This window comes from Anopheles cruzii, chromosome 2, assembly GCF_943734635.1.
Source record: "Anopheles cruzii chromosome 2, idAnoCruzAS_RS32_06, whole genome shotgun sequence".
NCBI classification, from domain to species: domain Eukaryota; kingdom Metazoa; phylum Arthropoda; class Insecta; order Diptera; family Culicidae; genus Anopheles; species Anopheles cruzii.
This window is the reverse complement of record NC_069144.1, coordinates 57,210,386-57,231,343: the sequence shown is the minus strand read 5'-3', so window position 1 is coordinate 57,231,343 and position 20,958 is coordinate 57,210,386. Positions and strand designations below refer to the sequence as shown.

At 53.0% G+C, this 20,958-nt stretch overlaps 1 protein-coding gene across 1 annotated transcript in view; it reads left to right on the top strand.

The window, feature by feature from the left end:
• The window catches only part of LOC128268162 (protein still life, isoform SIF type 1), a 56,224-nt gene that overhangs the window by 23,782 nt on the left and 11,484 nt on the right, over nucleotides 1-20,958 (top strand). The window lies entirely within an intron of this gene.

Genomic DNA, 20,958 nt, shown 5'->3' with positions numbered 1-20,958 from the left:
CTGAAGCCGATGCACCGCTGCAACCGGGCCCGCTTCCAGACGATCCGGCGCGTCGTCAACGAGGCGGCCGAGCTGAAGGGCTCGTCCAAGCTCGGCAACTCCCGTTACCGCCACCGCCACTGGCGCGGCACCGCCAAGGACTGCAACGAGCGCTTCCTGCGCAAGGTACCGACTGCCTCCGACTTCCATTCCATTCCATTCGTCTCGCCAGGCTGCGGTGGGCTAGGCATGGCATGAGACGCTTTTTGGGCCCTCCAGAGGGGAAGAAAGATTATTGGGTGATCCATCCAAGTGTTTGGATCTTAACCTTCTGATTATTTGACCTTTCGAACGTCAAACTGAGACGTCTTTGATACGTTGAATATTAGATTGAGGTTCTGAAAGCCAAATTTGGGCGATTAAATGACATTTAGATTTAATCTCGTAGACTGGTGTGAACCGGCGTAAGCAAGTTTAGTTTAAGTTGAAAGTTTGAAGTTTTGAGTTGTTCACACCGATTTCCTTCGTTTTGCTCGGTAATAAAGCAAATAGAGTACATTTTGTTACTCAACAACGTGATTTTTTACAAGTTTTCATATTCGAAATGCAGAATTAAGGCTGAGAAACGCATGGTGAAGAATTCATAAGACATTATGCTGTTCCTAAGCTTGTAAGATGGCAAAAAACCCCGAAACTCGTAATCAACTGATGAAGAACGTCGAAAGGTTATTAATATGAGTTCTGGTGGTGAAACAAACAATGATGTTGCAAAAATTATCGGCCCAAGTGAGGCAGAAATCGGTTAAATAATCAAGGACGAAGGTCGTATTCATCATATTAAAGCTTGTGGCCGCAAGAAATCCACACCAAACAGGTGCTGATAAAAGTATACTGAATATAACTAACGACGAAACTAACGTCAGGAGGTAAAGAACTCCCTTTCGTTCGTGTCATTCGACGTAGTCTATAGAATGTAGACAAATCTGACCATGTTTTCAACAAAATTCCGCACCTAATCAAGGCCAATTTAAAAAAAGGATAGTATTTTACTATCGGCATGTCTTGTGAGAAATGCTGCTTTGAAGTGATGAATTTCCGGTAAGACTCAACCGTCATTATAAGGAGTGGAAATTTTCTGCTAATTGAAGGCTAAATCATCATTAGGAAACAAATTACAACGGCATTATGTTCCAGGGATGCATTATTTACACGAAACCTACAAGTTGATGACCTTTCCTTTGTGTTCTTAAACTAAACTCTTCTTTTCGCCATCCACTGTATTTCCAAAGTGGTGAGTCTTAAACTCATTTCATTGAAGATCATTCGGCGTTTATTTTAGGAGAATTGTCGTATTTGGGGCTCGGAAAACCCACACGTCGTGCAAGAGAAGCCAATACACCTGTATCGAGTAACCGTTTGGGGCGAATCTTCGTAGCCCAGCACCAGTGACCAGTTGGGGCAGTTTGGGCGTTGGAACTTTATCGGCTCGACCTAACCGCCAACGAGGAACACGCGCTTGTCGCTCCGGGGGCTGCGTGGGGCTTTCCGGGGGAGCAAAGGCCAATCGCTGCCCACCCAACAGTGGACGAACAATGGCAATGGCGCAATAAGCTCCCGCTCCCACTAGGCGGAGGTTGGTTAGTAAGTTATCGCAGTTTGGAGTTCGTTTGGCGAACCATTAGGCCGCGTTCGCGGGCCAGCTTCGGCCGGTGGCCGAAATGGCGTCATTATGCGTCAAGTGTCCAAGTTGCAATGGCCCCGGTCTGCGAAAACACTTCCCGCAGAAGCCACTCCCGAGGCGCGAAATTGTGGAACCGCTACTCGCTGGAGTTCGAGTATTTTCGACGGACCCTGAAGTTTATCTTTCCGTTCCGTGTTTACGGCCAGCTCGCGGCTCACGCACACCAAGTGCCTAGCGATGCAAATCTAAATGGAGAACGAAGACAATCAGGAGTCAGTCTGAAACTTGGGATGAGTTGCGGACTCAAACAAGTCCACAGGTGTTGACGCAGAATGTTTTGATTTGTTGAGGGGATTCTGTTAAATTACGAAGGGTCCTCTCGGATGCTTCAACGTCCTCCTTTGCCCAAACACGTCCTCAATGGTTGGCTGACGGCAGGTCTAAAACATTTATTGAATCATCCTCGAGGTAGTGCGTGACTACTTGAGTCTAGTGAGTGATCTTGACCAACGACACGATTTCCTTCATGAATGATTCATTCTTTCGTCAAATTTTGGTCGAGTCGACACGACCCCCGAGGGGTCGACAACTCTCCAGTTACACGCCAGAAATGTATTGCTGGACCAAGATGCTTCTGGCGTTTACTTTTTAATGTTGATTTGGATTATAGGAGAAAGCTTCAGCTCTTCACAGCCAGTGGTCGAGTCTTACAAACGACTGATCTTTGCCCCGAATAAAGGACGTTACAAGGCATGTCCAAATACCATGCTGGAAATTCCGTCTGATTGAAGGTTTTGTCCCTTCGGGACCCTTCATTTTTGTGGCCATTTACCTTTTTCCTATTGCTGAAGCGCTTTTACCAAATATTTATGACCATTTGACATTCCTCATCGGTTAGCTTGCATTACGTCGAGGGTTTTGCCATTTTAGAAGATGAGAAACATGACAGTGTCCTGTGAGCTGAATGTTTTGTCATTTTGTCGTGGTATTTAAAGTCTATGTTTTAATAACGTTAAGTTTCTGAAACAATTTCAATCCCGGTATGGCCACTGAACAGAGAATTTCTATCTCCAAGCCCTTGAGCAAGACAGGAATTTCTATCATCAAGTCAAAAAGAAATCCCAAGAATTTATTTGAAGCGGAAACAATCAATTGCCGGCCGAGCTTACGGTAGTGCATAATCTCAATTGAGTTGCCGTAAGTGCACTTTAAGTGCAGTGGAAAAATCGAACGCCCTTGTCCGTTCTCCTCCGATCGATGCCCGTTTTTATGTTTATGAAACGTCACTCACCGTTGGTAATCCCTGATTTCGATGCAATGTTTCTGCAACGAAAATGCTCGATCAATCAAGCTCATACCTTCATCGTCCTCAATCTGTCACAACGAACCATAAAAAAGGGCGTCGAAAAAGTGGCTTTCTCAGTTGAAAATTCCCGCTCAGTCCGTTCCATCCACCTCACCAGCCCTGAAGTCATTACCTCGGTTGGCGTCTAGGGGCACGAGATATCATTAGGCCATTCTTCCTTGAGGGGCAAAACGCGACAGTCTCTGGCTGCTGATGCCGGTGGACGTCAGAACAAATTTGTGTCACCCCGCCACTGTGGAAAGAATGTCTGAAAGACTTCAAGATCCCAGGAAGACGGGCTGGCATACTGGCATAAAGGAATGGCCATTGTGATTGTCCACTGAGAGGAATGTGCCGGTCGAAGTCGAAGGCCGTGGCAGACCACAAAGACAACATCAGACCGGCAATTACAGCAATATCGACCGAAGCACTGTAAATGGGAATGGAAAGTACGTAGAATGGAGCGTTCGTCCTTAAAGTATTCCCATCCGATTCTCACTAAAAAAACGGTTCGACGAAGCACTATCACCTTCCCGGAAGGGGCCGGACCAACCCGAGGGCGCCCCCAGACAACAATCCTTACAGTTGCCAAAACTTATCTACCGAGAGTTGACCAGGCCGGGACGAGCCTCCGACGGGCAAACTTCCTGTCAGCGCGAGCCCGAGGTTTCGAGGTTACTATACGCGCCAACGGGAGCCCATTCCAACCAATTCCTGTGACCTTGAGCCTACCCCAGCCCGGCCCAATGTCAACCTTGCTGCTGTCGCTGTCGTCGCTGGCGCGGAACATTCTTTTCATTAACTTTGCCGGAAGCTAATTTGACTTTTCCCGTGACGGGTCGAGACTACGGTAGTCACCCGACCACCCGCCGGGGGCTGTTGACGATCTTGGCAAACACCGTCCCCACCAGTGTGTGTGTGTGTTGGTCATGTTTTATTTCCTGTTTAATTGCGCCACGGCCACGTGATGGTGCCCGGCACGTGGTGGGTCACATCGGTAGGAACGGTTGTTAAATCGGATCGAAAATTATCCTCAATATCGTGGCACCCGGCGGTGCGTCCTTCGAGCGACATCCTTACGGCCAGCAGCATCAGCAGGAGGCCAACCCGACCACACGTCACACGGCGTTCAGCGCGCGCGCAACCAAACCGCGTCCGGGTGGCGATGACGTAGGTCGGTTCGCTGCCGCTGGCCGCTGCTGGCGTGAGCGAGACAGCCTGTCGGGTGTGTGTTGCATCACACACCCGGGCGGCCCAGGACACGGGTCGTAGTATCACGCGGCAGCTGCACTTTTGCTGCACTTTTGGTGCTGCCGTTCCGACCGCTGGTGGTTATCCCGTGTCTCTCTTTCTTTTGCGCACTCCGCTGCCAGTTTTGGTACCATTTCCGGGGGCCAACGGCAACAAATCACGGCACGCGAGCCCTGCCGAGTTACAGCTGCCTGGCGGCCGAGCCCCCGTCGGGCTTCCGGTCCCGGTCCGGCACGGGTAAATGGTTTTTCGAGCCACGGAGCCCCGTTCGGGAGTCTAGTAATTGTAATTCGAAATTCAAACGAGTTTTCAAATGGCCCACACCGGACGTGGCCTCTTGTTGCTTGTTGCTCGACACGGCTCGCGGATGGTCAACAGACCATGTGACCATCCCGGTGTGTTGCGTTGCAGGACTCTAGCAACAGACCTCGGCCCCGGTAAATTAAAAAGTTGCTTCGTATCAATAAGCGCCCTGATTAGTGATTTCCGCGATGGTCCCCCGATGCGATTAGATTCCAATTTTAGATTCCAGCGACCTCGGTGGAGCGTCGTTCCCGAGCATGCCATTGTGAACAGTGAAAGGAAACTTCAAACGAGGCGCCTGAAGCATCGTTCAGAGTCAATCAACGGTGAAGTTTACCATTTCCATTTACCGGAGCACCTTTTTTTGGGTGGAGTTTCGGTGTTCAGCGACCCGAGATGGCACACTCTCCGAAAGCCGTACGCTTGAGGCCGAAGATTTCGATTGCGCTGCGTGCTGCAGGATGTGCCGAAGTAACTCGATACTTAGTGCCGGTCGATGGAGCTCGGCGTTCGGCGTTTAATCACTTTCACATCGACCCCAGCAACGGGGTCTGGGAAAGGCTCCAAAAGCTTTACGGAACCGGCGAATGCCAGATGGCACTTTAAACCGCGGAAAGTTACTCCGTGAACCCTTCACAGGCACGCCAATTTTATGGCATAAAACCGACCCGAATCGTGTTCCTTGAAAAGGTAATTTTGGTTTGAGGCACCCCAAAACAGCGGGGGGGGCCGATTCCGTGTGGGAGCTGTTTGGGTGCGACATGTCGGTCGGTAACGCGGACGAAGGGTGAAATATCTGACGAACTCGATTCGAACGAAACATTTTACACTTGAGCGGATTCACTTCGACGAGAAGCTCCTTCAAGTTCGCTCCGGTTCGCAGAGTTGCCTGCAGCCGACAGCTTCCACATGCGGTGTACCATTCAGACACTTGTGTTTCCAGCAGAACCGTCTTTTTACACGAAATTCAACGCAGACGACTCGTTGCTCGTCACAACCTGTTCCTGTAAACAATCCAATTGACGGCTGGTGTGGCTTCGAATGTGGCTTCATTACACTTTTGCGAACCAAATCGCAGAGAGGATAGATTGACAATCACATGTTTAATGCGTAATTCCTGCTACTCGTTGGCCGGACACTGCCACGGAGCGGAGTCCCACAGTCCCGAACGCTTCGCCTTCATGAGAAATTACTTGCATTAGAGTAACTTTTCCAAAACGTGTTGTCCATTTGTAGTCTTCGGATCGATCGGTACCAGATCCTTTAAAGCGCGGTCTGCTCCTGAGACCTTTTGGCACGATTTGGACCCGTTTGCTGAAGACCCGAGGCACCTTTTTTACGATTCAGGAGGACCAAACGCCATCAAACGATCGAAATCGATCAAATCAGGGCACCCGAGTCTCATTTCCGGTTCGACAATTATGCTGCCAATAATTCAATAATCAAATTGTATCCGCTCATCTGGGTAATGCATCCCCCCCCCCTGGGTGCCCCCGGCCCCGGGTGTCCGGTGAAAGGTCACCGGGCTCGGGACCGGGCTGCCAGGGAAACGGACGCTCTGTGCTGCACGTCATCGTGCGCCGTAATCGAATAACATTCGGGGGTCCCACTTAACAAGATTATTATTATTTTCGATAAACGCTCGAACTGCGCCGGATCGCCAGCTGGTTGGTCTGGGCCAGTCCCTGGGACGCTTTAAAACCATTCAATCCATTACGGTCCTCTTCACCCGATACTGGGAATTATCGCCACTATTTGCTAAATATGATAGCCGACCATCTACTAATTGCGTCCTTCTGTTCTCTTTCTCTCTCTCGCTCTCTCTGGCTCTTTTTGGCAGGTATGTAATGGCACGAGGACGACGACGACGGTGGTACTTGATAATTTGATTTAAGGCCCTTAGCACCCGGACGACGACAGAGAGACCCGGTCGCCAGAGGTAACGTGTGGCGCCCGAATAGCGCCACGCGCGTAATGCAATTACCAGCAAGTCGATAAATCGGATCGGTGACTCGGTTGGCTCGGCTGAGTCCGGCTGGGATCCCGTTCGAACGAGGCGGACGCCGACGGCCGAATTGGGCGAGTCAAAAAATAGGACTCGAGTGAGCGAGTTGATGTGTTTGTGTGGAGAGATTTGATTCCCACCTGGTGATAAGCCGATCGGTGGCCCACGATCCTCATCAGGTGGTTTTCGTCAGTCCAATTTGATTGCCTTCCGCACCCACACACACACGCGCAGCCTGGCGGACGATTTTATGACCTCGCTTCCTCCTCCGACGCCAGGACCATCGTCAAGCCGCGAGCTACCCGAGGGTGGCCCCCGAAACGGTTTTTCCACGAATTTATTGACGTCGCTCCCGGGTCGCTGGTACTTTGGCCCGGCACCCATCCATCAGCCAGCCAAAAGGTGTGACATGGGTAAACGCAGGTCCCACGTTAACCCGCGGGTCGTTTCCGGTGCCCGGGACTTCCCGACCCGAAACTCTCCCAAAAACCGGAGCATGGCAGAAAAAAAAGAGCTTGTGGAGGAAACGTCACGTTAATGCTTCTTAATCGCATTTCTTAGTCACCCTTCGTCCCGGGGCGTAGGGTTTACATCAAGATCAAGAGCCCCGCCAATGGCCCCGGCCCGGGCACAACCCGGCGTTGGATGGATGGATGTCACCGACACTCGCCGTGTTCCGACATTGTAACATAAAAACATGGCCCGCACCAAGTGCGGGCACATCAAAACCCAATCCTCCTGTTTGTGTGTGTGTGTGCGTGTGTGTGTGTGGCGTTGAGTTTCCCGCAGCGAGCGGGCCACATGTTATCCCATTGACGTCGCCGCCGTCAACAGGCGCGGTGCGCGAGATTCGATTGCCAACTTCCAAACCTCATTTGAATGTTTTGATTCGTTCCCTTTGCATCACTGCCACCACCCGGCCCCTGCTGGCCCCTGGGGTTCGAGAACCCCAACATTGGGGTCGGGTTGAGCAAAAGATCGTATCGCGGCCGAAAGGCTTTCGGCGTGTACGAAAAAAGTAAGCCCTCGACGTCACCGAACGCGATGTCGCGGCTCAATCCTGCCTTGTCCTGGGCTTAATGCTGTGCGTCGGTCGGGTGGCATTGTGTGAGGCAAATCACCACTCAGTCACAGCTCAGGAACGGGATCTGCTATGCGGCAGATTCAGGTTCAAGTCTCAGTCAAGGTACTGGGCCCGATTTTAATTAAGTATTACGATTCCAACTCGTAACGCCCCAAAATGCGACCCTTGAGAACGACGACTGCCGACGCTGGTCTGCTTTAGAGTAACTTTACAGTTACCATGATGTGTGGTTGTCCATTTCGGTTGTCCTTTAAAGTACAGAACCGCTAGGGTTATTCTCACTGACCGACTGTGTCTCAGTCGACTGTGTCTTTATTATTTCTAATAGCTTCCTATAACTAGCACTTCGGTCGTTGGGTCAGCGGGTCAGCTTCCTGACCTATTAAGCTTAAGAGCTTGAAAAACGATGAACGTTCGCGACTTCCAAAGACTGCAACACCCGAAACGGAGAAAATATAGCAAAAGTTCACCGAATGGTGCATAGACGATCGCCAAATTAGTTGGGGAAGGTAAAAGAGCTTACGAACATATGAACAAAGGTGGTTTGTCGCATTTGAAATCAACATTTCGAATAACTTTTTGAAGCTTTGGTGAGTAATTGTCAGAAGATTGACAACCAAATCCACTAGCTGTCATTTACTAGTGCTGCCATCTGCCATGTTGACGTCGGAAATATAGTGGACTCCGCATCTTTTTTTCGTCCGCTTTTCGTTTGTCCCATTTCTTGAAGACTCCAAGGACGCAAAGTTTTAATTTGACGAATTTGGCCAACAAAGTCCAGGAGATTGTGCCCCGCAAGTGTCTGCCCCGAATGAGACCCCATCAAGTCTTCCATCGGGACCACCCGGGACCGAAAGGCACAAACAAACATAATTACGCCCGGCCCGAGCCCGACGAATGAAAAAAACATCGTGAAAAGATTAGCTATAAATATGAACACCCATGCCTCAGGAGTCTGCACGGCCAAACAACACTTCGCAAAAGTAGAGTTAGAAAAAGTCTTAAGTCGGAATTCGGTGCTCCACACACACACACTCACACGGCTGGCTGCGATTGATATGGGAAAGTTTGTTTCGCGCCTCGTGGTCCTTCCGGCGTGCGTTGCGTTACTCATTTTCTCGCGAAAACACAAAGCGATCTGTTTGGCCCGCAGGGCGCTACTTTACGCATTAAAGCCCACCACCCCGCTCCCGACGCCCCGTAAAATGGGCGGGAAAATTGGTTTCCTCTTGCCTCCCTTCGGCGGCGAGGCTTCGGGTTCGGCGAAGTGCTATTTTTGATTTTACGCATCGTTAAAACTTTCCCCAAAATCATTATGGGCCCCGCCGGGTCGGGTCGGGTCGTGCCGTTGGTGTCATGCCCCGCGGCCATTAGGTGCTGGGTGCTACCACCACACACGTGACGACCGGATGTCGTACACACACACACACCTTGCTCGGCCGCGAACTTTTTGATGTTACCGCCGTGTGTGTGTGGCGCGCTGACGGAACTTTTCCATTTGGCCCACTCACTTAGACACGTGGGCGTCGAAGGCCATTGTGTGAATGCGGGGGAGGGTGGTCCTCCCACACACCCACCCGCACCCGCAACGCATCCGGTGTTACGCATTCAAATATCAATTTATTTCGCGATTTGTGCACGGCGGTGTTTGGCAGTTTGCCGCGATTTAGGCGCGTTTTCTTCGGGCCTTTCTTCTTGGCGTTTGCCTAGGACGAAAGTGTCGGCCCCCTGGGCCCCCCCATGCCGTCTCTTTTATGTTTTGCCGGCAGCAAATGGCTGCCGCGGCAATCGTGGCTTCCTTCCTGCCGTCGTCGGCCCCGGGGCGGAGGTTTCGCACCCGATCATTGCGATAACTAGGGCTGGAAACGGAAGGAGCTGTTGCCGAGCTGGAACCCCGCACGGAACACGGACCGCGTATTGTCCGCGTGGAGGGCGGGCAAAGAAGTCCGCGGGTCGTGGCCGGAAACGAACCAACCAAATGACGACATCCGGTGCTAATTTATAATTTTCTCTTCTCTTGCGCAAACACACACAGTCAGAGAGAGAGAGCGACCGGGTGCGAGAGGGAGCACCGCAGTGTCGGTGACAATAAAATGTGCCCCAAACTTTGGCCGACACCCACAAAGCACACCACACGCCCGAACGGCCAAAGTGCTTTTTGCCCGCGGGAGTCCACCGCCTTGGGGGAAGCCATTACGCTTCGCGGTAATGCTTATTCCACCTCAATGGTACCTGCGCTGCGCTTCCGGAATACGGAATCGCCCGAATGCGGACGATGAGGGTCCGACCGCACCCCAAAATGGGACACCGTAACTCGCTCTCTCTCTCTCCGTAAGAACCCCCGGAAAAGCGAAGGCGCAAACGAATCGAAATTATTTATGGACAATCGGCTTACCTCAGCCATCTCCCGGGGGGGGATAACGGGGGCCACGTGGTAAAAGTGCCACTTCGAGCTCCTCGCCCGAAGATAAGTGCCGTACGGCAGCAGTTATTGTTATGCGGCTCGCACCGATAAGCGAAGACATCGTGCGGACATCCTCCGAAGCAGTTATGGTGCTGATTATTTCATGCGAAAGCCACTCGGTGGTCTCGGCCTTGGAGGCGGCCGTCGGGGTGATTCATGTGCGGTCACCCTTGCAGCCAAGCAACTGTTTCCGGTTAGGGATGGCATGCTGTCGAACATCAAACACCCGACCGATGTGGTGAGGTTGTGGTTGGATTATCGATATCGGTGCGTGTGCTTTGATTATTGTGCCGATTGTAGGCCGACGCCATTGTCGCTGGCCCGAGGCCCCCGGGAACGGACCGGGCTAAGCAGCAATTATCCATCCATTGGCGGACCGTTAGGATCCGATCGCCACTCTCGGGTCGACAGCACTCCAGCAGCAGCAGCAGCAACATCGTTGAGTTTCGTTCTAATCAGCCTACTGGGAAGGACTCGGGCTAGGTTTTTGCACCACATCAAAGAGGTGGCCAGCGACCGACAGCAGTGCCGGACAGCCCGTGTGAACCGAACAACGTCGGTGGGTACTCCGGTGTGGCGTGTATCGAAAGATGTCCCGATGACACGCTTGACAGTTGGTGTTTCCGGTCCCGACACGGCCGCACGGCGGTGTCGGCTAATTAAGTCATCGTGTTCACCGGTTTCACCCAGAACTCGTCGTCTTCGTCGTCGTCGTCGTTGGGTCGAGATTTTTCAGCAATATTTTATTGGGTCTCGCGGACACGATCGGGCCGAGGCCACCGTTCTGTCGTTTGCCGTACCGGGGCTGACATTCGACGCGCATTCTCTCCGGGACAGTCGGGAGGCCAGCCGGCCACTCTGTAATCAGTCGGTAATTGGGTTATAATTATTTGCTCTTGTGCTCCGGGCCAGAGGCCACCGTAATTAGGCCATCTGCGTTCGGGCGCTAGCAAAAAAAACGGAAAATGGTGGAACCGAATCAATTTCGGGTGAGCAGAGTGATTCCTTGTGCCAGATATCGATTCGGAGCTGGAGCCTGGAAATCTCGACCGGAAGTCGCCATTGTACCAAGAATAATGCTGAGGGATCAATTCCGCTAGCCTCCCGGATTCCAGGGGCTCAATCAGATGAAAAATATCTGGGCGCGTGCTAAATTTTCAATATCCCACGGTTGTGCACGGTGTGCACGGCTCGCTGGGTCCCGGGACCTCGCCAACAACCGCTCGCCACTCGAGGACGGGGAAAATTAAAATTCAGCTCACGATAATGATGATTGCGGTAGCGTCGTCGCGTTGAGCCCTTCAACGGCGTCGTCGTCGTCGTCGCCGTCGTTGTCGGATCATGATGCGCTCGGAAAAGGGGTCCGTACTCCGAGACGACGACCGGAAGAAAACAATACCATTACACACCGGATACCGGTGCGGTGCACACGGGCGGGCTAGCGGCCCAACTTGACTCCGAAAGGCAACCGTTTCCGGTCTCTGCGCGTCTACTGTTTGCTACAACAAAGCGACCCGGGCTGGCAACCACCCGTGTTGGGTGGTGGCCCACCGAAAGACAAAAACGCGCACCGGTTTTTTGCGCCTCTACCAGAACCGGAAACAGAACCGGAGCGCGCAGAGAGAGAGAAGTGAAATAATAGGAGAACATCAGCGCCGGGTCCGGTGCCGACGCGGTACAAGGCCCACTTGTCAACGGAGGGTACATGAATGCGATTTTTTCGCCCGTTTTGTCCCGGGCGGGACCATATGGCACCCGGGAGACGGAGACCGGAGAATGTCCGGACCACTCACCGGGGCCTCTTAACATCTGTCCCTCTCTCTCTCTGTTTCCCCCGTGTGTGCGTATCTTGCATTACTTTGTGAGCCTTTTTGGCATTAGCCAACTTTTCCGGTGCCGAGCTGCCGGTTCGAGCCCCCTAGAACCCCTCCAACGCCGCTCCTGCGACACCATTCTGCATGGAGGATGAAAGAACACACAGTCCACCGGAGAGGTCGCCCGAAAAAGGGCTATCAACCGGCCCGTGGGCGTGGGCCCGATCGAAATTGGCAGGGTGACAGGGTTGGTTGATCACACACACACACACACACGGGCTGCACGCCGCCGCGGGACCCAAATCCACCCGGCACCGTCGTCGTCGTCGGTCGTCTGGGGACACTGCGGTGCGGTCTCTGGTTATTATTATTATTTTTTGCGCCCCGGTGATGTTTTGGACTTTGGCGACAGGTCCCGAAGAGTTTTGGGCGGAAACTGTCCCCCCCCCCCCGAAACTGAAACCGGACCCTTTTTCCCCGCTTTCCCCACTGTCCGTTGCCCCGGGGAGCCTAACGAGGGAAGCAATTCCTACACTAAGCGGATAAATATTCATGAAATATTATATTAGCGTGAAAATCAGCTCGTTTGAGTTATACTTCGCTCATCCTTTCCCGGGGATAGATTATCCCCCACCCGGGGCCGGCCCGGCCCGGCCCATGGTCCCGGTCCGCAAAAGGTGAGCCCAAGATTGGGGTCTCGCCCGGAGCTTCCTCAGCATAAATCCCTTCTTTTCGTGAGCCACGCGGGCACCGCGTTTTTTGCGCTCCTTGCGGGAAAAAGGATGATGATGGAACTCCTTCGGTCCCGTGTGTGCGTGTGCGAGTGTGTGTGTGCGGGCCGGAAAACCTGATCCTTTCGGGATGCGTGTGACACGGAGGCTGCACGACGCGCGGGCCGCATCAACAATCCCTCGGCCCGGTCGGTGGGTCCTAGATGGCACGGAAAATGGTAACACTACACGCTTGAACGCCCCCGGGACCCACGGGACGGTTCCATCCCCCCCGGGCCCGCGGGAGGTTCGTCAAGTGTTCCTTCGTTTCCTCGGTTCGTTTTCCTTTTTTTGTTTACGTGCCCCACAAGCGCTTGTAATTAAATCACCGTGCCACCGTGGGTGGGTCGCGGTGGCCCACCGTGCGCCACCGCACCGCCACCACCACCGGTGCGGTGCGCGGTGGCCATGACTAAGTAATTAGAACCGTGCAGGCGAAGGCAGAAAAACAACGCCGCCAGCAACCCACACAGCGGCGGCGGCGGCGGTGGCGAAAGTTTTCCTTTGCCGTGGCCAGCGATGCCGGTGCACGGCGCCCGCAAAAAGGGTGTTGGCTTAATCAGGACGATAAACCGCGGGCTTGGCCGAAAAGTTGATGACAATTCATCTGCCGCGTTTTTGCGACGTCTCCTGACGAAGGAAAATCTCCTCTCTGTTGGGGTTTGGTCTGTTTGGTTTATCTTTGACCCTTTGCCGCGCCGGGATCAGCTGGTTGACGGAAGCTGTGGGCTGGGTTTCCAGTCCCGTAAATCGTCCTTAATATGGCGAAGGTGTTGAATTTCTGTGGCTCGAGTGCTGCGAGGATCCTGTGGAATTGCGGAGTCGTGTCCCAATGAACGTCTTTTGCGGCGCAGCTGAACTGGGCTCATAATAGATATTTGATGATAATTATGTAACATCCGATCGATCGTTCCTAATCGCCCAACCCACCCAGCACCGTTGGGCCCAGGTGTGCGTGTGTGCAAAGTTCTGGCGAACTAATCGGGCCAGCTCACATCAGCACACAACTTCTGACCCATCCAGCCGCCCAGAAAAGTTAGTCCACCTGACCGCCACCGTGCCACCAATCCAATACGGATCCGTTTCGAATGGCACACGTTGCGTTACATCCACATCCACCGAGCCCTGATCGATGAGGTCCGATGATCCCGGACCGGTTCGGCATGATTTACGGTGCAAAACTTTTTCCACCCGGCGCTTCCGCCCGGTTGCTAATGAAACTTGCGAGGTGCGCAGCTGAGTCCCTCGCCGATGCCCACCTCACACACACACGGTACACGGCACACGGCGCAAAGTTTGGCCAGCACACGCGAACCCATCTGTGGCGAAAGTTTGCGTTCGCAATCGAATTTCGCCGCCGATGGAGGCGCCCGGTGGTCCGTTCGGCCCGAAAATGGAGACGCATGGTTTGCCTGGTGCTGCTGTTTTTTCTTTATTCCGGGGGAGAGAGGGGAGGGAAGGCGGGCCAGCCTTTCAATCAAAACCCCGGTGGCGGTACGTGGCTCTGCCAATTTGCATTTGCCGACACGGAACGGGACGGGACAGGAAGGGGCGCAAAACTTTCGGCCCAAAAATTAGGGAAAACCCGGCGCTCGAATGCGCTTTTCCGGTTGAGTTGGGAAAACTCGGTGGCTGCCAATCGTGTGTGTCGGGGCCGCGGGGCTCTGTAATGCATTTAATCTTTCGCCACCACCGGTGGCGCGCGGAAGGTGCTGAATGGGCAACATCAGGAGACAGTTGCGAGCGTTTTGCATATTTATGATGTGCATAAAGCGATAGAGCGAAGCAATGTGGGGAGGAGGTATGGAAGAGAGGAATGTTTAAACAGTTCCTGTGTAAATAGAAGGCACGAGTTGGACCGATCGGAGTCTTCCGAGAAGGAGCGTTCTATTTATTGAGTAACTCAACGATGACGCGATTAACTGTTGCAGAAACTATTTAAAAGACCAAAGAGAGGGAACATTTAAACATCCTTTACGTCCCCGATATCCAATATACGTAGCCCAGCTTTGAGGGGAAAATCCAAATACTGTAATAATCCAATATGTAAGATGTTGATCTTGGACGCCCAATCGAGTCTTCGCTTGGATCGTGACTTGGATCCAATGGTTGCTTTTTGACCGTTCCCTGCCCAACTTATAATGTGTTTAAAATCAACAAACCATAGCTGGAGTGTTTGGATACCTCGTTGGCTGAGCTCGAACCATAGAGCATTGCCTAATCACCCGTTTGTTTGGATTAGAACGTTGGAGTAAAAACAAAGCTGTGCTCAGAAAAGCTACCGGAAGTAGACTAGAAATTCCGGAGGGCCATTTCGAGGGAATTAAAATATCGCCCATCAAATAGCTCGCTCGTAGGTTGATAAATATTCAAATCAAACCTGATAAATCGGTGCGGTCGGCATCGCTTTTTCTAAAATATTATAGATAAATATTCAATATTAGTTAGATCTCAAAGTATTATTTTGTATCTTCTATGACGAACTTTTCTTAGCTGTATTTTCGTTCGTCATTAACAGTCCGAAGATTTGACAGCAAACGTCAAACAGGAGCGCAAATGTCAAGCACTGGTGACAACACAGCCGAACAGTGGAATGGAGAACAAATGAAGACTACGCTTTAAACCATTCCAGTTACAGTTGGCCGTGATACCTTTTAATGAAGCATTCAGAAGTTTAGATCACAGTAGCCGTCCCTTTGCTGTTAGTGAAATCTGAATGTAGTTGGCGCATCTTTGTTGCGCAAACCCGGGAGATGGTTATTTCCAGCGGCCCTCTTTTTGAAATGACACAACCGAATCAAGTGCGCCCGACGAATAGGGAAACCCTTTTGGCCACGCGGGCCGTTCTTTAATCACATTTCGCTGGCAGAACCCAAAAAAACCCACCGAACTGCCGGGCAAGCTGCCGAGGGCTCGGCAACCAACCAGGCAACGCAGATCGACGCTTTTTCTTTTACCAGGACCCGGTTTCCCAGCTCGCCAACTTCTTCAGCCCCGTAAGGGTCCGGGTTCTAAGGGTCCAAACGCCTAGCCGAATGTTACACAAAATGTAATCGTCCGTATGCGACCGTTGCGCTGTTTGTCCACGGTGGCGGGCGGAATCACCATCACGCTCCATTTCACCAGGCAGACGGAGAGAGGTGGAGAGAGAGAGAGAGAGAAAGGGGGAAAGAGGGTGTCCAAACAGACCAACAGCGCTCTGATTGACAAAACCGGACTAACGAAACACACCCAGAACGCGACGGCGCCGTCCCAGGTTGTTGGCTGTTTACACTCGGATCTCACTTGCTGACATCTCTAGCTCGCTGCTGCTAGACGTCACAGCCAACACCACCGCCACCACCGCCACCACCGCCATTGCCACCACCGCCACCGAGGCCTCCGAGAGCCTATCTCGGAGCCGTGTGTCATGTGGGTGACACCTCTTCCTCTTCAGCACGCCAAGGTCTAGCCCGGTGCCCGTCCGACAAAGTCAAAGTGCTGCTTTCGGGGGTCTGGCAGCCTCGGGAACCTGGGAAAAGAAACACACACAGACACACAAACCCGGGCGACGCTTCGAGTTCGAGTTTGAGGGGACATTTCTTCGTTTGTTGTTGCCGTTGTGCCTTACTTCGCCGTTCCCAGTTCCCAGTCTTTCGGTGGTGGACTCGGGCCCATCCGTGCGCATACCTTATCTCCGGCTCAGGAAGGACGACGGCAGTGGGTTCCCTCCCCTCGTGGGAAGCACTTCCCGGGCCCCCGTCCGGTGTGGGATGCGTATTTGCATATGCCAGCGTCTATGCAAAATGAGCCGGCCCTGCCCTGGCTTGTCCCGTGGCCGGTGCTGATGGGCGTATAATGTTGGGGTCGCTGCTGCTCCTGGCGGTGGCTGGCACTCGTGGTAAGTGGGACGGCCCGGCACGGCACGGCCCGGCCCGGCACAAACATCATATTATATTCAATTCCTGCTCAAGTGATCCTTCGCCAGCCGAACCGTGTGCTCTCGGGCTATAAATATTTGTCTTACTTGACATACATTTCACCCCCGGGCAAGACACCCTCCAGAACTCCCGGCCACTTCCTGTTACGCCGGCAGCAGCACTCGTGCTTCGTGTCCGGACTTGGCAGAGCGACCCCCTTTAGGGCGTCGCACGATACAACCTCGCGCGCCCTTACACGGACACGGACATCGTTTTGCAGTGCCGGAAGTCGGCGGCCTCATCACCCCCGGCACACCTGCCTGTCGACACCGTTTTACGTTTCCGGCTTGGGTCGTGGTGTACTTGGCGCTGGCTGGCTGGCTGCGGAACTTCTTCTCCTCCTGCTGGCCAGGGCCACACCGACTCGATCGTCACCCCGAGAGAGACCAAAAAGGGCGCGCATCCCGTCGCGCGGCCGTTTGATGTTTTAATAATGAACGGTTGAACTCCACGGTCACCCTACGCGGCCATTTTCCGAACCTTTTTTGGTCCACTCGCTGGGATGCATTTTGGGGAGGCGCCGAGGAAAAATTACTTTGCGAAAACGCGTCCCATTAAAAGATTACCTGGCGCAGGATTACGGCGGCCAGTGGCCCGGTTACCCCGGGCGGTGAGTGGGTAGCGTAGCGTACGCCAAGCTCGACTCGAGCCACTCGAGGATTCGGGCCGACCGAACGGCAACCTACAATTTGCACAATCATCGAGCTAGGTGAGTCGGAAAAACTCAAACACGTGGAACTAATTCGTGAACCAATCGAACCCGGATGGCTCGGATTTGCTATCTTCAGCGCACACACACATAAGGCTGAGCTGGGCTCATCCCTGGGCCCGCAATCCATGCATCGGTTTTCAATTTCTGGTCACTGGGCTTTCCTACCACGCCACGCGTTGCCAATGGTTGCCGATTTCGTCGAACGCTTTTCCATCGCTCTCGCTCTCTGCCCGCCAACCGTGGACCGGAACTCCGGAGCCACCGCGAGCCAGCGAAACGTTCCGGTGAAGCGAAGTTTCTGGAGCGTAAGAAGCACGACGACGGCGACGACGACGACTGGCTTCGCCTTCTTCGCCTGCTCTGCGCTTCGAATCGATCCGGGCCACACACATACAGCGCACAGCATCTAGCGTGTGTGTGTCTGCGAAGTCATGCCAACCCGGTGCACAAATGGGAGTCGAAGAAGAAGAGGAAAAAAACGGCGTAACCTCACTCGACGCGCGATGGACACGTACTACTTCTTGCGGAAGCGTCCAGCCCCCGGGGGGGTTAGGGCGTCAGTAACGATGTTCACTTTCCGATTCGGTTCACCCTGGCTAGTAAGAGAGAGACAGGGAGAGAGAGCGCGAGACAGATAATAAAAATGGAACCGGGTGGTTCCAGACAAGCTCCATCCAGGATGGATGGTGGTGCAGGATCCGCGACGGTGCATTGCTTTTCGAAGACCAACGCCCGACGGTAAAAATCCACATCGCCCTCGAACGGACTGGAGGAAATAAATCATACCGATCGTCGTCGTTGTTGGGTGAAGTTCTCGATCAAACTCGAATCAAGCGCGGGGCCCGTGCTAATGGCGGAAGAATAAGGATTGATGCCAGGTTGCCATCATACTCTGTAGGGTCTACGGGCCAACCCTCCCGTAAGTCGAGCCAAAAGTCGGTCCCGTTTGTGCTTTGACAAACGGAAATGCCCAAGAGATCCTTCCGGCAGCATCTCGAGTGGGCCGACTTTCGGTTGGCCTTTTATGCAAATCCTGCACTGCAATTGTGTGCCAACTGGGCGATGGTTGCATAACCGCAAAAAGCGTAACGAATGCAGCCCGGGACGAGGACCACCACGGGGGACCACCAGGAGAACCATCGTTTGTTTTTCCGCTTCCCAGAAAGAACCCACCACAATGATAATATTAATCAGAAATCGGGCTCCCGGGTGCTACGCTGCCAACACTGGCCACCCCCCTCCCGTTCCGTTGCGCTATGCTAATTAAAGAGAGGCATTTCGAAGAAATGCATCCATTGCGGGTGCCTGATGGGTGCTCAGTGTGCTTCCGGTCTCTCCCGTCCGGTTTCCGCTTGCGAGCAGAAACTGAATTCATCGAATAATATTTACGTTGCCAGGAGGGGGTTGAGAGCCCCCTTCGATTGGGGCCGCCCAGGAGGAGCAGCAAGACGGCAGCTACCCGCTGGCTGGGTGATGGGTTTCCGGGTTTTGTTTCCGGCCTTCTCGGAACGGGGCCCCGGTTACACGGTTTTCTATTTTTGGTTCCTGTTCCCGGCTGTGTGTGTGTGTGTATTTTTCTCTCGGCCGACGCAATCACCGCCGCCCGTGCTCCGTGTCACGTGGCACAAAATGTTTGCGTTCTTTCTCGCTTCGTAAGGAGGCGCTCAGAACGGCACCTGGCACCAGCGACTCGGTTGGGGCATTGTTTTTGTAGCGTGCCCATTGTGGGACACACACACAGCAGCAGCAGCATCAGCAGCATCGGCCTCAGCATAATCACCACCGACAACGACGACGACGACGACGTCAGAAGTATGTCAACATCGGCGATGCGGCAAACCCTTGGCATTTGTGGTACTGGGCCGGGCCCGGGAAGGTAAAGATTCCAAACCCTAGCGGCCTGGCGGCCCATTATCCTGTTTACATACCGGGCTGGATGCGGTCGGGCTGGCCGTGCGTGGCATTCAGGACGGGGTACCGGTGGGACGATAATGTGCGCCATGCGCTGTTTTGCGCTGAACGCAGCATATTTGCTGCCACCGCGAATCTGCCCGGTGCGCATCTCCGCATCGCCCCGATAGTTTGGCGAAAAGCATTTGTGTGTTCTTTGCTTTTTGTTGTTTGTTTTGTTGCGTTTTTTAGTCCTGCGTGTGCTCCAACTTGGCGAGCGAGCGGACCCATAAATCACCTGCCAGTGGCTCCAACATCCGACGGCCCAGCCCAGCTAATCCTTCACTCCCGTCGACGAGGATAACGAGCATCGCCGTGTGCCAACATAAGCGAAATGTGATATTGTGTTTTATGAGATTTTTCGTCCCCCGTACCGGCCACGGACCTGTTACAACCGCAACCAATTTGCTTAGAGAGACACAAGCGCTGCGCGCTTCCCAAAAACGTCGCACTTGACCTTTTTTCCCGCCCCCCGGGGATGGTAAACGGGAAAACAATTGCAATGTCTCACAGGGAATGGCATGAAGAATGGCACGCAGATTACGATGCAAATTTTCATCGTCGTGATTGTCCTGGTACGGTTACCGTTTCTTTCGCTTTTCGAGGACACCATTGCAAGCCCGGTCCCCAAAACCGAACGCATCCGAGTGCCTTGGCGACACGGGAAATATTTCATCGACTGCGGTGATAAAGCTGAGGGAAGTCGTAAACGCGACCCACTGAGAGCCTTTCCCTGTTGCAACAATCATAATAAAACACGGCCAGAGTCTTGTAATATTAATGGAAGTGGTATCAATGCGAAGGTTAGGATTTATGTTGAACGACGATTTTGGCGAGGACAACGCCTGTAGTTCCTTTGGTTGGTCTCTATGTTTTCGGTGGACAACTTTCAATCGTAATAAACGCCGATAAACTACTCCAGTATCCAGATTCAAGTGGGTCTAGTCCGCAAGTTAATGGTCCTGACATTAATGATTTAATGTGGCGTTACTTTTCGCCCAAGTTGGCATCCCGTGTACACATCCTCAATCAAACGAATGCCAATTACCTAATCCGCCGGAAACGGGGCTACTATTGCAAAGCGGCGATTTGATATAAAAAGGGCGTAGCCAGTGATTTGTAAGCATTTAAACGGGGGTGCTCCATTAAATGATGGACATGGCGTGCCGGTTCTGATTAATTTCTGAACGCCCATCGTTCACACCGGCAACTGGCTTGCCCGGGGCTGCAATTATTAGTAAGCACGCATGAAAATAAAACCCGGAAACCGATCCGTACGCCGATGGTCACTTTTTAATTAAATACGGACCTGGTCAATCAAGCGGCAGAAATTGGCAGAACTTCACTCTACAACATTTTCCAATCAAATCAAACGCAGCGCTGGCCAATTACAACCCACTGCCACCCACCAGTGCACCAGTGGGTGGTGAGCACCCGGATCCGGGTTTAATGCGATACATGTTGCCGCTGCTACCGTTTATGGTCAATGTTCACGCGTCCCCGGTGGGCATCATTATTTCCAAATAGATTCACACGCCCTCCCCGTTGTTCCGGTGCAACCCTGCTACACTTTGTTGCGCCCCGATCGATTCCCAGTTCGTCAGCCGGAAGAAGGACACCGGAAGGGAGGTGTTAGAAAAG